Source organism: Sturnira hondurensis, unplaced genomic scaffold, assembly GCF_014824575.4.
Source record: "Sturnira hondurensis isolate 20B ecotype Veracruz unplaced genomic scaffold, ASM1482457v3 Scaffold0002039, whole genome shotgun sequence".
Taxonomy (NCBI): Eukaryota; Metazoa; Chordata; class Mammalia; order Chiroptera; family Phyllostomidae; genus Sturnira; species Sturnira hondurensis.
In genome coordinates, this window is record NW_028074670.1 from 6,113,572 (window position 1) to 6,129,758 (window position 16,187).

Below are 16,187 nucleotides of genomic sequence, written 5' to 3' on the forward strand. Positions count from 1 at the left end.
TCTATATATGAATATTCATCCTTGGTAATTTTATGGTAATTTTTCAAACTGTGTCTTAGTCAAGTAAACTAAAGGTGTCAGCACAGGAGTAGTACACAAACGGGAAGGTTAAGCCCTGAAATATTCTGAAATATGAGAGTCCACTAGTGGTCGAGGCATTTAGGCAAGATTCCCAGATACTGTGCTGAGGTGAGACCTTCCCAGGAGTCATTCTAGGTGAATTACTTATTGCTTAAGACAGCACCTCAGCTGCGTTTAATGATAGAGCAGTGATCTTAATTATGGCGTAAGTGCATTGCTCTCCACAAGGCTCGGTACTCTGTGGTGGAATAACAAGACACAGATGGGGTTGTGTCAGATAGGCGATGAATCACTAGGGCGGTGAAACAGGAGCACATCGACCTCGTTCCCAGAGCTTGCAAGATTTCAGTTTTATCAGGCAGACCTAGAAAGCCACGAGTTTCCTAATACAGGAGTGACTTTATTGAAATCATATTCATACAAGTAATTCAGGAAGCGGTATTGCCCAAACTTTTGCTAAGTCACTGCTGAATGAAAAAGACAGACATTTCCACTACATAATCATGGCAAAAGTTTCTTTGGTTACAGAGAATGATTAAAAACCACCAGAAATATGTGTAGACAATCATGAAAATGAGGACAAAATTCAGAGATGTGAAATTAATAAAATAAAGGATGTTTTTTAAAGGAAATGTGCTAAATATTTCAGTACTTTAGGTTAAAACTAAAGTTTACTACTCTGTGGTCAATGAGGTATGAAGCATGTGTAACATAATAATAGATTTAGACTCCCTGCATAAAAAAGAAAGGAGGGATCGCAGATAAAAATAATACAAAAATTAGCAGCAAGACGCATTGTGGCTGAGATATCTATCTGTAAGAGTGAGATCATATTAGGCAGTTATATGAAAAAAAATACAACACACACGTGACATGGTTCCAACGGCCTCAGACACTCCATGGTAACATTCAAACTGTACCACAATATAATTTCACTGAGGGGAGTGGGGAAAAATGTTGCTCACCTGTGCAATTCTGGAAATGAATTTAGACTATGAGACTAAAGGCAAAGATACTAAGCATAAACATTTACTCTAGTTGATAAGGGTGTTTTTTCACAGGGATATGGGCTAATAAATACTAAGCCACTAACATTTATACTGGAAATTATGACAGAGGGTCAGATCCAGCTTTCTCGCAGTTAAAGTGATAGCTTAACCAATCAGAAAATTAATAAGGCCTCGTGTGGTACTGGATTAGAGTTGAAGGTATCAGCTTTTTATATTATGCAGATGGATTATAGAAACATTTATGGATCTGTGTACATGCACAGTTTGGCATACACAAATATATTTCTTTGCTCTTTCACTTAAAAGGGTTGAGAATGAATAACACCTCCAGAACAATAAGCACACACAGTACCCAGGTCTTGGTTCTTAATTTTTTTTCAATAAAAAGAGCCATGGCCCCTTGGAGAAATGGCTAATTTTAGGACAGGGTCAGAGAATCTAGAAGATGAGCCTGTAGCTCCTTGCAGTTCCAGAAAGTGAAGGAGGGCTAAAAATCAATTGTGGGGGTATATCGAAAGAGTTGACTGAAAGAGCTTCAAAACTAGGATAATGGGACCATAAAAATAGAGTAATATTGTACTAAAACCCAAAATATAAAATTATTATTCATGAGTCTACATTGATAAAAATAAATGACAGAATAAAGAAGAAAATGGCAAAGAGAAGACAAATGTCTTATGCAGTATTCCAAACAATTTATGTACATATTTCACTTTGAGGGAAGTGGAACATACCTCCTGACTCCTTAAGAGAAGACGGTATATGGTGACCTTCCTCTAGAAGAAGCAGTATGGGGAGGGGCGGGGGAGTGTAACTTTACAGTGGAGAAACCTGCCCAACAGACACTACCTCAGCTACTTCAACCTAGCTACCAGGTCAACAAGGTTAACATAAAAAATCAGTCACGTGGCTGTGGTGATAGTATCCATCCTTGGTATCATGTAATGAAAACGGCACTTTATCTCCATAGCCTCCCTTCTAGAAGCTCGTCACTCATTCAGACTATCAAGAAAATACCAGACAAACTCCTATCTTCAAAGCCAGCAACACTGGTCCAAGTTCTTCTCACACTGACATTTCTCTGAATTTCTCTTCTGCCTCTTTTTTCCAACATTAACCATCCTTTCACAACATTGAGCTTACCTAAAAAAAATCTAAATAATTCTTCTAGTTTAAGGTCAATTGATTAACATTAAAGTCATATACTGCTTTAATTATGTTTTTGCCACATAAGAAAACATGATCACATGTTTCGTGAATTAGGACATGGATATCTTTGGCAGACTATTCTTCTACCTACTACATGAGGGGTTTACCAATTCTACACAAAATTAAAACACATTCAATATATTCTGAAATCTCTCTCCTCATCTTAGAAATATATTTTATAATATACTATGCCTTGAGACAAAGAAATATTTACCTAAAACTTAGCAGTTTAGTTTTTTCATTTTTTTAACAAAGTAGAAATAATTTAACATATTGAAGATGCTGTGTTTGATGTATTTTTAATTCTTTCTATGAATCTGTCAGTGTACCTATTTATGCATCTATCATTATAAAATAAATAGAATAATACATATACTACTACATGATGAAAATATCATGCATAATTTGCTTGATATAACATCAAGCTTATTTTGTTGTATTAATTTTTAGTTTAAATATTCATTTTAATCAATAAATGTATTTTATTAATACTAAATTTATAATATTTATTTTAATTAATTGAACTGATTAATGCAATTTATTTTCTGTATGTTAAATGTCATTTTTTGAATTTTAAATTACCATTGAGTCCCCTTGTGTTCGCTTATGCCCCTTCCCCCAAGCCATCACCACACTGTTGTCCATGCCCATGAGTCCATTTTCCTTTCTGCAGTCCCTCCACTCCATAACCTTCCCATAACCACTAGCTGTCATCTATTCTCTATCTACGAGTCTGTCTTTGTTTTGCTTATTAGTTCAGTTCGTTCATTAGACTCCACATATGAGTTAAATCACGTGGAATTCTTTCTCTCTGACTGGCTTATTTCACTTAGCATAGTGTTCTCCAGGGCCATCCATACTGTCTCAAAGGGTAAAATTTTCTTCTTTTTTATAGCTGATTAAAATTTCATTCTGTAAATGCCCCATAGGTTTTTTTTATCCACTCATTTACTGATGGATAAACAAGGTATTTCCATACCTTGTAGATTATAAATAACACTGCAATGAGCATAGGGGTGCTTATGCTCTTTTGAATTAGTGTTTTGTGGTCCTTTGGATGTATTCTCAGAAGTGGGATTGCTGGGTGAAAAGGCAGATTCATTGTTATTTTTTTGAGGTATCAACACACTGCTTTCCACAGTGGCCGAAACAGTCTGCATTCCCATCAATAATACAAATAGCCTCCTCTTTCTCCGCATCCTCACCAGCACTTGTTTTTTGATTTATTGATGATAGCCATTCTGTTTGGTGTGAGGTGATGTCTCATTGTGGTTTTAATTTGTATTTCTCTGGTGATTGAGCATTTTTTCATATGTCTATTGGCCACCTGTATGTCATCTTTGGAGAAGTGTTTATTTGGGTCCATTACTCATTTTTTAAGTGGGCTGCTCATGTTTTCTTGATGTTGAGTTTTGTAAGTGCTTTATACATTTTGGAGATTAACCCCTTATCAGATTTATCAGCAAATATATTCTCCCATTCTGTGGGTTGTTTTTTTACTTTGTTGATAATTTCCTTTGCTGCGCAAAACTTTTTAGTTTGATGTTGTTGCATTTGTTTATTCTTTCTTTTGTTACCCCTGCCTGGGGGAGATATATCTATAAAAAATTTCTACAAGAAATGTCCAAGATTTTGCTGCTCAAATCTATGATTCATTTTGAATTTATTCTTGAGTGTGGCACAAGGTGGTCTAATTTCACTTTTCTGCGCCTATCTTTCCAATTTTCCCAACACCATTTATTGAATAAGCTAGATTTATCCCATTGAATATGCTTGCTTCCTCTGTTGAATATTAACTGACTGTAAAGGTGTGGGTTTAATTCTAGACTCCCTATTCTGTTCATCTATGTATCTGGTTTTGTGCCAGTATCATACTATAGTCTTGTAGTATAGTTTGATATTAGGTAGCATGATTCTTCCAACTTTGTTCTTCTTTCTCAGGATCGCTTTTACTCTGTAGGGCCTTTTGTGTTCCACATACGTTTTTGAAATATTTGTTCTAGTTCTGTGAAATACTCTATTGGAATTTTGATAGGAATAACACTGAATCTATAGATTGCTTTCAGTAGTATAGACATTTTAATAATGTTAATTTTTTTATCCATGAACACAGCCTGAGCTTCTACTTTTTTGTATCTTGTTCGATTTCTTTTTTCAGTGTCTTATAATTTCCTGAGTACAGGTCTTTTACATCCTTGGCTAGGTTATTCCTAGGTATTTTATTCTTTTGAATCAATTTTAAATTAGATTGCTTTATTAATTTCTCTTTTTGTTAGTTTGTTATTGGTATATAGAAATACAATGGATTTCTGGATATTAATTTTGTTTCCTGCTGGTTTGCTAAATTCATGCCATAGTTCTAGTAGTTTCTTGGTGGAATCTATGGGATAATGTCTGTACAGTATCATGTCATCTGCAAATAATGAGAGGTTCATTTCTTCCTTTCCAATTTGGATACCTTTTATTTCTTCTTACTGTCTGATTGCTGTGGCTAGTACTTCCAGTACTGTGTTGAATAAGTGAGGTGAAACTGAATATTCCTGTCTTGTTCCTGATCTTAAGGGGATTGCTTGTAGTTTTTGTCCATTGAGTGCGATGCTGGCAGTGGGTTTCTCATATATGGCCTTTATTATGTTTAGATGTGTTCTCTCTAATCCCACTTGCTGAGAGTTTTTATCATAAATGAGCGTAAGGTTTTATCAAAAGGTTTTTCTGCTTCTATTGATATGATGATGTGACTTTTAGCCTTTATTTTTTATGTGGTGAATCACATTTATTGATTTCCTAATGTTGCACCATCCTTGCATTCCCAGAATAAACCCTGCTTGACCATGGCGTATGATCTTTTTGATGTATTGCTCTATTTGGTTTGCTATTTTTTGTTGTGGATTTTAGCATTTAAGTTCATCAATGATATTGGCCTATATATTTTTTTCTTTGTAGTGTCTTTATCTGGTTTTAAAATTATGGTAATGTTGGCCTTGTAAATTGAGTTTGGGAGGCTTCCTTCCTCTTGAATTTTATGAAGGAGAGGTGTTAGTTTTCAGGGTGTTTGGTAAAATTCACCTGTGAAGCCCTGGGGTGCAGGGCTTTTGTTTGTTAGGAGTTTTTTGGTGACTGCTTCAAGGTCATTAGATGTAATCTGTCTATTCAGACACTCTAATTTTTCCTGGTTTACTTTTGGAAGACTGTATGTTTATCCATTTAGGAATTTATCCATTTCATCCAGGTTGCCCAGTTTGTTGACATATAATTGTTCATAATATTTTCTTACAATCTTTTGTATTTCTTTGGTGTCAGTTCTTATTTCTTCTCTTTCATTTCTGATTTTATTGATTTGGGTCCTTGTTCTTTTTTTCTTTGTGAGTCTGGTTAAAGGTTTTTCAATTTTGTTTATCTTTTCAAAGAACCAGCTCTTGTATTCATTGTTATTTTGTATCATTTTTTAGACTCTATTTTAGAGATTTGGAGGAGTTAAGGGACAGGACACTAGGGGCAGGGGAGTGCGATTGCTCCTTCATGAGGCTTAAACAGGGATTTTTCCTAGAGTCACTATGACAATATTGGAGCAGCTATACTACAGCCATCGCCCTTTAACTACTCATTGAATAAAAGAGACAAGCAGAAATAGGGATGAGGGGTATATTTTGTGTTCACCTCTCTAGGTATACTTTTTTACTTCTCTGGAAGATGACACAGTGTATCACATAGGAAGTCTTGCCCTCTGGTGTCCAAGAAGATTGTTCTCGTGAGAGACATCTACAGGGCATGGGAAGGTGGGAGGAGAGAGCATTACTTTCCAGCCCCATGACTGCCCCACCCACCTTGCAGTAGTTGTTCTTTCACGTAAGCCATAGCTCCTACTGAGGGGCCTTTCCCCAGTGACTAAAGCCATAGCCGTGAGAGAAGTCCATCTACACACTCCAGCTCAAATGGACATTCAGTAACTGTTTCTTTGTCTTGCTTTTAAGGACTGATCACAGTATTTAGCTAATTCTAATCCCTGCACACATCACCATCTTTCATTGGTTCACTGAATCTAATGCACAACTATGTAAATAATGTATTGATTAAACGTTTCACTACTCTTTTTGAGGAGAACTCCATGTGTTCTCTGCTGGGAATCAAGCTGATATAAGTTACCACGTTGTAGTTTAGATTTATCTTTAAAGCAAGGGCAAAGAACAACAGAATTAGGAGGATGACAAAATGGACCTTCAAGGTCAGAAACCCGGAGCCACGGCACCCTTCAAACAGCTCACAAGAACTTGGCCAAACACAGAATATCTCCAGGCAGTTTTATTTTCTTGCAAGGAGAAGCAATGTGCTCATTTAGACCACTGTTTTACTCTGCCTTTCTCCTTGCCTATGAGCAGAGAGGATACATGGGGGAAAGCATAGGTAAGAAAAGCAAAAAAAAAAAAGCTTTTTCTAGTCCACTCCAAATCCACCTTAAGACTCCAAGTTGCTAAAGCCACAGATAGGTCCAGCCCACAATAAGGGAAAAAAGGGAAAGTACTTTTACTTTAAGTAAAAGTTGTAAATGAACAGAAATAGATTTTGAAACTGAAATGAGATACTTTGAATTAACTGAAATGACTGGCAGTATATGTAATCTAGTCACAAATTATAAAGCGATCGTTGGAAAGGGTGTTTATATAGAATTTCTAAGCTGCTACTGGAAAAATAAAATGGCTTGTCATCTGAATCTGTGAAAAAGTCAGAGTCCAATAAATTAACTGCACTAGGTGTGATATGCTGTGGTCAGCCTGCTTTAGGCTCAATCATGCAATAACAGATACATAGACATTGCACTTAAACACTTCCTCCCATGAGGTATAATTATTAAAGAATACATTATGATTTGCTTTTCTTCATTTGAATTCAGTCAGTAGCACTGGATTATTCTCATTCCTTAAGGGGAAACTTGGTAAAAGCCTGTGACATAACAGATATATTAGTTTCTGCCTTGGGTTCCTAGCACAGAGGTCCTGAAGCCGGGTAATTTTCTAAGTGATAACAGCAATAGGAGTGTGTTTTACTATGTGATCTTTAATTCTAGTTCCTGACATGGAGCTCCTAAATCCCTTGAAATTTCTTGGGTGGTAGGGACGTCTTTAGTGAAGGAGGTGATTTTTGGTGTGTTCCTGAATGGGACCTGGTCACCAGAAAGACCAAGCCAAGGAATGGGACTTTCACCCTCACCCCTTTTCCTCACAAAAGGGGAAAGCGGCTAGAAATGGAGTTAATGGTTGATCATGTCTCCATGCTGAAACCTTCATAGAAACCACAAAAGTATAGGGTTCATAGAGCTTCTGGACTGATAAACGCGTGGAGACGCTGGGCGTGTGGCTCACTGCGAGAGGGCATTGGTCACCCTTCTCATAATACACCTTGCCCAATGCACCCAGACATTCATCTGCATCCTTGGTTATATCATTCCACGTCATTTCTCTGAGCTACTCTAGCAGATTAATCAAACCAAGGAAAGGGTTGTAAAAACTTCCAATTTATAGCCAGTTGTTGAGGAGCAGAGGTGACAACTTAGACACACAGTTGGCATCTGAAAATGGGGGGCAGGGATGTGAGATTGAGGCCTTAACCCGACACTGTCTCCAGGTAGATAGTGTCAGAATTGAGTTGAATCGTGGGACACCAAGCCAATATGACAGAAATGTCTGGTGTAGGAAAACTTTCAAATATCCAGTGTCAGAAGTGTTTGGAGTGTGGCAGTCATGTGAGGGTAAAGGAGAAACACGAGAGGAAGAGTTTTTCCTATTCTGATGCTATGCTCTCCACTTATTCTTAGATAATAAAAGTTTCACAGTCACTTTAAGTTATCAATCATGGTCTTAAATAAATAAAATATCTTCTCAGAATAATCCCAAATGGTACCGTGATTTAGAGCTGAAATTTCCCCAGTACCCAAGTTAAAGTCTAATGCTTAAAGGAAGCTTTAGTTTAAAGCGTCAAGTGATTAGCTTCTTATTTTCCTCTCTTAGTATTTCTATTTCTTCCTCCACATCTGCTAATGATGTTTGTGACCTCTTCACAGGGGCAAAGATATTCTTCCATCAAAGGTTTTTAAATAAACTGGTTTTAGTAATCTAGCTTTAGAGCTCTCTCTGTGGATTTTATAGACATTTAAATCAATGCTCCTCCACCAGTGCCCCATTTGGTGTTTTTGCGCAGTCTTCAGAAAATATCACTTAATAATGCTGCAGGTTCCTTGAGATGGTCAAATACAACTCTATACATGATAATGGTTTAAAGCTCTCTTTCCTTAAGTTTTGTGTGAAAAGGGCAGTGAAGCCCACTCCAAATTTTCGGCTCTCAACCACTTTATGTCCTCAACCTTTTTATATCCTCAGCCTTAAAATGGATAAGGCATAAGGCATGATTTCTTAAATTTCCATTGTAATATCATTCTGATTTTCTTTAAATCTCAGCAGAAACATATGTTCCATATGCAACTGTGGTGTAGCACTATAAGCATACCCTCATATTGTTTTAGGGAGACACTTGTATTATAGACTAAATGATTGTGTCACCCCAAAATTATATGTTAAGGCCTTAATTTCCAGTGCGAGTGTCTAAAAGAAAAGACTTTGAGAAGTATCAGGTTTAGATGAGGTCAGGAGAGTGAGACCCCTATGATGAGATTTGTGCCTTTATAAGAAGAGAAAGGGGAAAAAAATTCACTCTCATTCACTCATTCTCTGTCTCTCTGTCTCATTCTCTGTCTCTCCGTCTTGCTCTCTCCTTATGTGAGGATACCATGAAAAGGTTCCTATCTGAAAGCCTGAAGAAAAACCTTGATCAAGATCTAAGCCTGCCAGCACCTTGATCTTGGACTTCTCAGCATCTAAAACTATAAGCAATAAATGCCTTCATTTAAGCCACCAAGTTTAGAGTATGTTGTTTTAGCAGCACAAGAAGATTAAGACACCCTGGATGCTGATACAACCCAAACCCCACTCCAACAAATTGTTTCAGAGATGCTGTGGTTTCTCTGCTCCTACACACGGTGAGTTTTCTTTCGGCATGGGTTACACTGAACACAATTTGATCTGTGGGAAGTAACAGAGACACGGTAAATCGGTGTACTCTCTCTCCCCTGATTCCTTTCTCTTCGTTGTAGTGTCTCCCAACCAGGAAGTTAGAGCTGGTTTGCAAACTCAGATCATCCTTTTATAATTTACCCAGCACATGACAGATTAATTTAATCCAAATTTTATTTCTGTGGGTATTTCACAGAGAATGTGAACTCAGTGAGTCTGAGGTGTCTTTATTATCTTCCATCTCCTGAAGGAGGGATAGGTATCTTCATAAACTGCACAGAAAACCCAGCTCAATGGAAAAAAAGGTCAATTTATTGAAACAGACACTTTGTATTTTATTCTCAATGAGACTGACTGGCTGCTTGATGGATCATAAATAAGTCTGTCAAGTTAATTGACCTGTGGCAGACTGGTCAGTATAGTTCTGTTTATAGAGCTAGTAAGGAATCAGAGACAAGGAGGAATGTCTAGGTTAGAGATTAATTAATACTTTAAAAACATGGGGTAGGGAGAGGCTCAGCCCAACTTCTTTTAGTAAACTTTTATGTATTTTATAATAACCTCTTAATATTTGTCTCACTGTATGCTATTCATAAAATTCAGAAAATACATTTTTATTCATCCAAAGTGTTGGAAAATATATTCAATATTTGGAATATTCAAGCCATGGACTAGGCGATAAAGTCCTTGAGAGAAGACAACGGATTTTTAAAAATTTTTGTAGACCTCTTTCCCATTACAGTATCTAATATTTCGTATGAACTCATTGAAGTTTTTTGAGTAGATTGAAACCTACATTGCATCCATTCATGTTAAGAGTGTCCCCAGTTTTAGAGGCCATCTGGTATCATAGTAATTTCGGAGTAAATTACTTAATTTTAAGCTAATTTTACGAAAGAACAGTGTGTTAACTAGCACTGCTCTCACCTTATTTTACCACCAGGGCTCTTTTGAAGTGGAGTCTATCACATAACTATTGCCTCCCTGTCTTACTCTCTCAGCTCCAGCACAGATTAAAGAAAGACACAGCTCTTTAGGCGCTAGGGTAAAATGCAGCAGGGTCGTAGGTAATGGGCAGGAACTGTTTTATATTTACTGAGGAAGTGAACATAAGATAATGGTATTTTGAATGAAACAGGTAAAAGCAAAAGTAGCAGATGCTGTTAATTACAGTTTAGGCATAAAGCAGTCCATCTAATGAGAACAGAAGCACCTGATGACCAGAAATTACTGCAATATATATAAAGTGATGCGATTTTCTCATTAATGGTAATTTAATATTTTGTGAAAATCTTTAAAAATACTGGCCCTGGTGGGAAAAGGTGAAATTGACAACCATGTATCTGGGTATGCAGTAAGACAAATGTATGAGGTAGAGTAAATTACCTTTCTGATTCACAAATTGGATTCATTTGTCGCCCCCCGCTCCGGCTATGCAGCAGCACTTTCTTCCATTTTAAATTTTTTTGCCCTGCAAAAAACAGTGAACTCATACCAATTGATAAATAATTATTCTTTCTGATCAAAATTGGAGTCTATGGAAGTCAATACTTGATATAAAATTAAGAATCACTGGTGGCATAATTACTCACATTATGGAAGAGACATGGAACTTTTCTGTTTCGTATAGAAGATTCTCTCCTTGTATTTTATAAAGTATACAACATGGACAACTGTAAACTTCCGATTGGTAAACTCCATTAAGTGTTAAACTGGATCCGAATATAGAAACATTCCCTAAGGAGTGAGATTCATTTTTTCACGGTAAAAGTCTCAAACAGTGCAGTTGCTGAGGATGCTGAAGTTTAAGTAGTCATATATAAATACCTGTAAATTCAGAAATAAAGCAAATGTGTTTTGAAATGAAAATTGAAGAAAATGGATATCAATAAGGAATAGAGCCTTCTTCATGATTTTGAACACATGGGATTCAAGTAATTTGGTTTTGTGCAATCTATTGAGATTGTAGATTTACTAGGCCTTATTATCTGTTTTAGTTTGCTTCACAATATTTCAGGCCTAACCTAAATGACAAATTATATAGGCTAAAGTAAGGTATAAGAAAAGTTAGAGATTTTCAACAAAGCAGGGGGTTCAAAGAATGTGGATAGACCTGTTGAAAAAAACTGAGAAAAAGAGAATAGGTTTCGAAACATGTAAAGAGAGGAGAGAGTCAATTAGAACAGGACTCTTTCAGGGGAGGAAGATTAATAACTTCCAGATGTTTTGGAGTGCTAATATATACAGCTTCAGAGTCTAACTCCCAAATGCAGCCACAGCACCTTACCAAGCCATACAAATGCAAGAACAAAATGTTGACTTTCCCAAGTATAAAATCCCTGAAATTTCACAGATTTGCTTCTACTGAAGTACTAGCTCACCAGCTCTTTGAATGTTCTGGAGGGAGAGTCTGATCTTGGTCAGAAGAGGATCTTCTCCTCAATGATGATCTAGGTCACTTTCTAGGGGACAGTGAGCATTGTGTCTACATGACCATCATTGAGACACACCTAGAAATTATGATACTGAGGTCTTCCTTCCTTATCTCAAATTAATATGTGAGTCAGAGAAAGGTTGAGATAGACATATTGTATATTGCACAATATTTTGTTGTAGTGAGTGAATCTCCATTAAATACTCTATTTGAAAACCCTACCTCTGGTTTATTTCCACATAATATGTCAAAGAGAGTGAAGGGAATGTAACACAATTTATTTTAGAATTTAAACCACTGTAGCTTTAACATATACACACTATTATCTAAAAAGATTGAATCATGAGTTCCATTCCATTCCATGTCTGCCAAGTCAGAATAAGCCCAAGGCAGGGACAAGAAGGATATCCAAACTAAAGTACTATGTGTAGTTTAGTAGTTCAGGTGTGTGTGTGCGTGTGTGTGTGTGTGTGTGTGTGTGCGTGTGTATGACAAAGAGAGACAGAGACAGAGATAAGAAAAAAATCAGGGTGAAAGAAAAGCTAAAAGTTAGTTTATTCTGACACCTGATCACCCATCCTACCACCTTTAGTAAAAGATGGTTGTCCCCTTCCCCAGTTATATGCTTCTTTCTTTGTCTTATCTCTTTACTTTCTTTGTTCTAAGTTCCAAGAGCCCTTCTTTTTCTTCTCTAACTTGTTTCCTGCTCCCACCCACACAGCCCAGCTGGCTCACTTCCTCTACCATTCGCTTCTACTTCTGTAACTTGGCAAATAAACTTGTGCTCATAAAAAACAAAACAATTTGTGTCTCACAGTTCGTTGTGAAGTTATTTACATATTAAAATCCTTTACCAATCAGATACCATAAGATGGGAATCATGATTTCCTTGAGTTGTGCCATTGTGAGTTGTTTAATTAAGAATTCCCTAGAGTCAAGGATAGTCCAGCCTGCCTTACACATTTTAAGATCCTGTCAGGCAGAAGAGGACAGTAGTTATGTTAAACTACCAGGATTTAAATCACCTGTTCACTGCTTAACAGGTTGTCAACTTTGGTGAGTTTTGTATGCCGACTAAATTTCAGTTTTCTCACCTGGATATGCGATTACAGTGATAAGTGGTAAATAATAGTGTACCATTTTATACTCTGCCTTCAGAACCTCTTTGCGTAGAAAGTAAACAAAGTATTTGTAATATAAAGCAGATTCCTATAAAAATGAAAGAGAATTAGCATTACATGATTTTACATGATCAACAAGACCACTACTTGAATTGATTTTCTAGACCAGCCCTGCCCAAGAGAAATAGAATATGAGCCCTTTATGTAGTTTTAGTTCATCTTGTGTCATATTTTTCAAAAACAGTTTAACTTGGAATTGTTATGAAAACTGTTAAAGAGATATTTTATGTGTTTTCAGTACTAAGTCTTTGAAATACAGTGAATATTTTATTGATATAGCTCATCTCAATTTGGAGTAGTTGTGTTTTGTGTACACAATAGCCACAAGTGGTTAGTGGCTACTTTTTATGGCCAGTGCAGTGCCAGAACATATCACCTAGATTGCCTAGGACATATGATAAAATTCCCGCTCTCATGCTCAGAACATGAACAAGAACAAGTGCCATTCATTTCTTTTGTGGCTGTTCTTGACCTCAGCATTCTTCTCAGTCAACACTAGGCATCTACTACCCATTACTGAGAGTTAGCATATGAAATGAACCTTACTTCTAAACCTGAATCTACATGAATATCTACAAATTTCTAGTTGTACAAAATTTTTCTTTGGTCACAAACTGTTTCTGTAACTAGCAACAGTGAATCATTAATCCTATAAACAGATTATCAAATATCGCTAGCTTTGGCAAAAAGAATAGGTAAGGCTGAATAATTTGTTTACAGAAAAGCTGTCCCTAAGAAATAATTTCCTATGTCTGTGTGTTGTGAGCATTTATTAAGTTACATTATTACTTAAGACTAAATATGTTAAAACCTTTAGGTTAGCAAAAGCTTCAGTTAATAATTTGACAGAAGGGTATTTTTTCCTAGTCTTTTCCAGATATCTTCTACTCTCTCCTCCCTACCCCTAACCCCCATCATTATTCCCAGTGATATATCAGTAATAATTTTTCAGGATCCTCACTTTATACCCACAAAACCTAAGGGACAATTTCTCCATCACACACTTACTTTCTGTTGATCATAAATATTACATTTGTATCAGTAAGCAGAATCTGACCACTTTTATAGAGGCCTTTGAATGATGTGGCTTTCATAACTGTCAAAAAATTGGGATAACTATAATAGCATAATCAATAGAATGTATTTTTAAAAAAGAAAAGTCAGCCTCTACAATTAAATGAAAAGGAGGATCCTATTTCAGAACTATGCTAGCTTCTTTGTAAAGCACAGTAAATTCGGAAATACCACAAAGAGAACACCCAGGTGCTGAATCGAACAAATCGACTCTTCTCACACTGGTCATGACACTGACCCTTGTACAGGGTGAGAAGTACACACCCATGTGCTCTCTGCTCCAGCAGTTTCTTGCAGGTCTTTAAACTGGAAAATACATTACTTTTGAGCAATTGAAGGAAAAGATTGAAGGAAATCTTACTGAAACCATGCAACTCATTAGCTGAGAAATGTGTAAATGGGTGTGTACCGGGGCACCAAAAGATGATTTAACTGGTTACAAAAATCCAGAAGACTGTATTTGTGAAGATTGATATTTTTGTCCAAAACCATCTGTAACTGTACATTTATTGAGAGAAGAAAAAATCTACCCAAATACTACCTAATAGATATATGATTTCAGGGAGAGGGGCCTGGTTTTTGATGGCCCTTATTTCTCTTTGACTTGCTGATCTATGATGCTTCATCTTCTAACATTATAGAGTCATATCTATGCCTCAAGTCTTAGCCTTTATTGAAATGCAACTTCCCCTGGAAGTTGTAACAAGTTAAATATGAATGACTTTGTAGGTCCTTTTCAATTAGCTGAAGTTGTAGCTGGCCCTCCGCTGACCCCAGACTCAGGTAGATCTTACACTGCTAGTGTGCTGATAACAGCGGGTATGGGAAAATAACTAACGATAAGATCATATTCTAAAGTAAAATATTTCCTTTTCTTCATCCATTCAGTCCGGAGAATTTTCTGTGTTCCTTACACATGAGAGGTAATGATGGCTTAGGTCTTCTGCCCCCAGGTTTTCTCATCTACCTGTGAACAGGAAGAGGGTGGAGGAAGGCCACACTGGCAGAGAGGAGAATGCTCCTGCCGCAGGCTCAGGCTTTTCAGCCAGGGCCTCACAGGCAAGCTGACCAGAATGCTTTGTTCATACGAAGAAGCTTTGACTTTTAAACACTGGTCCATATATTATGCCTTGGCTTAAGTTATACAGGGAATATCTGTTATAGGTGCCTTTCCAATTCTGAAAACTTCAACTAAAGGTCTCAGAGCCAAACTGTTGCTGAGGTATTATGTAACTCTTGATAATTTATTATTCTTAAGTACCTTCTAATGGGTTTCATCGATTTGCTCATTGCGCTTATCACCAGGCAGGTTGGCCATTTATCCAATGTGTTGACATTTACATTGATTTTTGAATAGCCTTTAGTGTCTTTCTTCATTTGGGCAGGGTTGATGAGCCCATTCTCAAATAAACAAGTAATTGAAAGGAGGATCTTTTCTATTTGTATCTAGTGGTTTTTAAAACACAGCGTGGAGAAAGGTGGCTGTAATTGCAGAAGAGAAGGACCTTAGGAGGTCCACTAAGGTGGGTCATACGAGTAATTGCTTACACTTCCATAGTGCTTGCTAGATTCTAGGCTTCCTTTTAGATGCTGTAAACTAATTTAATATTTAAACCCCTGTTAGGGTCTAAATATTATTATTTCTACTTACATATGAGGAAATTGAAGCACAGAGAGGTTAATTAACTTTTTGAGTTTCATACAATATTTCTACCTTTTCACTCATAAACTGAAAGGTTGAGAGAACACAAAATCAGTGGATAATTAAACAACAAAGAATATGTGCTTTACCGTATACAGCTAAGCTTTCCAAGGAACCTTAACAGAACTTGATCCGACTTTGTAACTTTGATTCAGACAGGCAAAAGGAAACTGTGCAGGTCTTGGCTGGCCGAAGCTTGTGGAGCTGGTATCCAGAAGGAGAGAAGCACATATTGATGGAGGAAATTACACATGTGCCTAAGTGACTGAGTAGAGTGATTTAGCCATCGTTACTGGCAGTTAGGCAATGACTACTTAAAATGAGAAGCAAGAGCAATGCTGAGCTGAAGAAAAATCGACAAGCAAAGAACCGTGGCTGAAGACTGAGGCATCTCTAAAAGAACCCATCAAAAAAAAAAGTTGCAAAATCAGGACT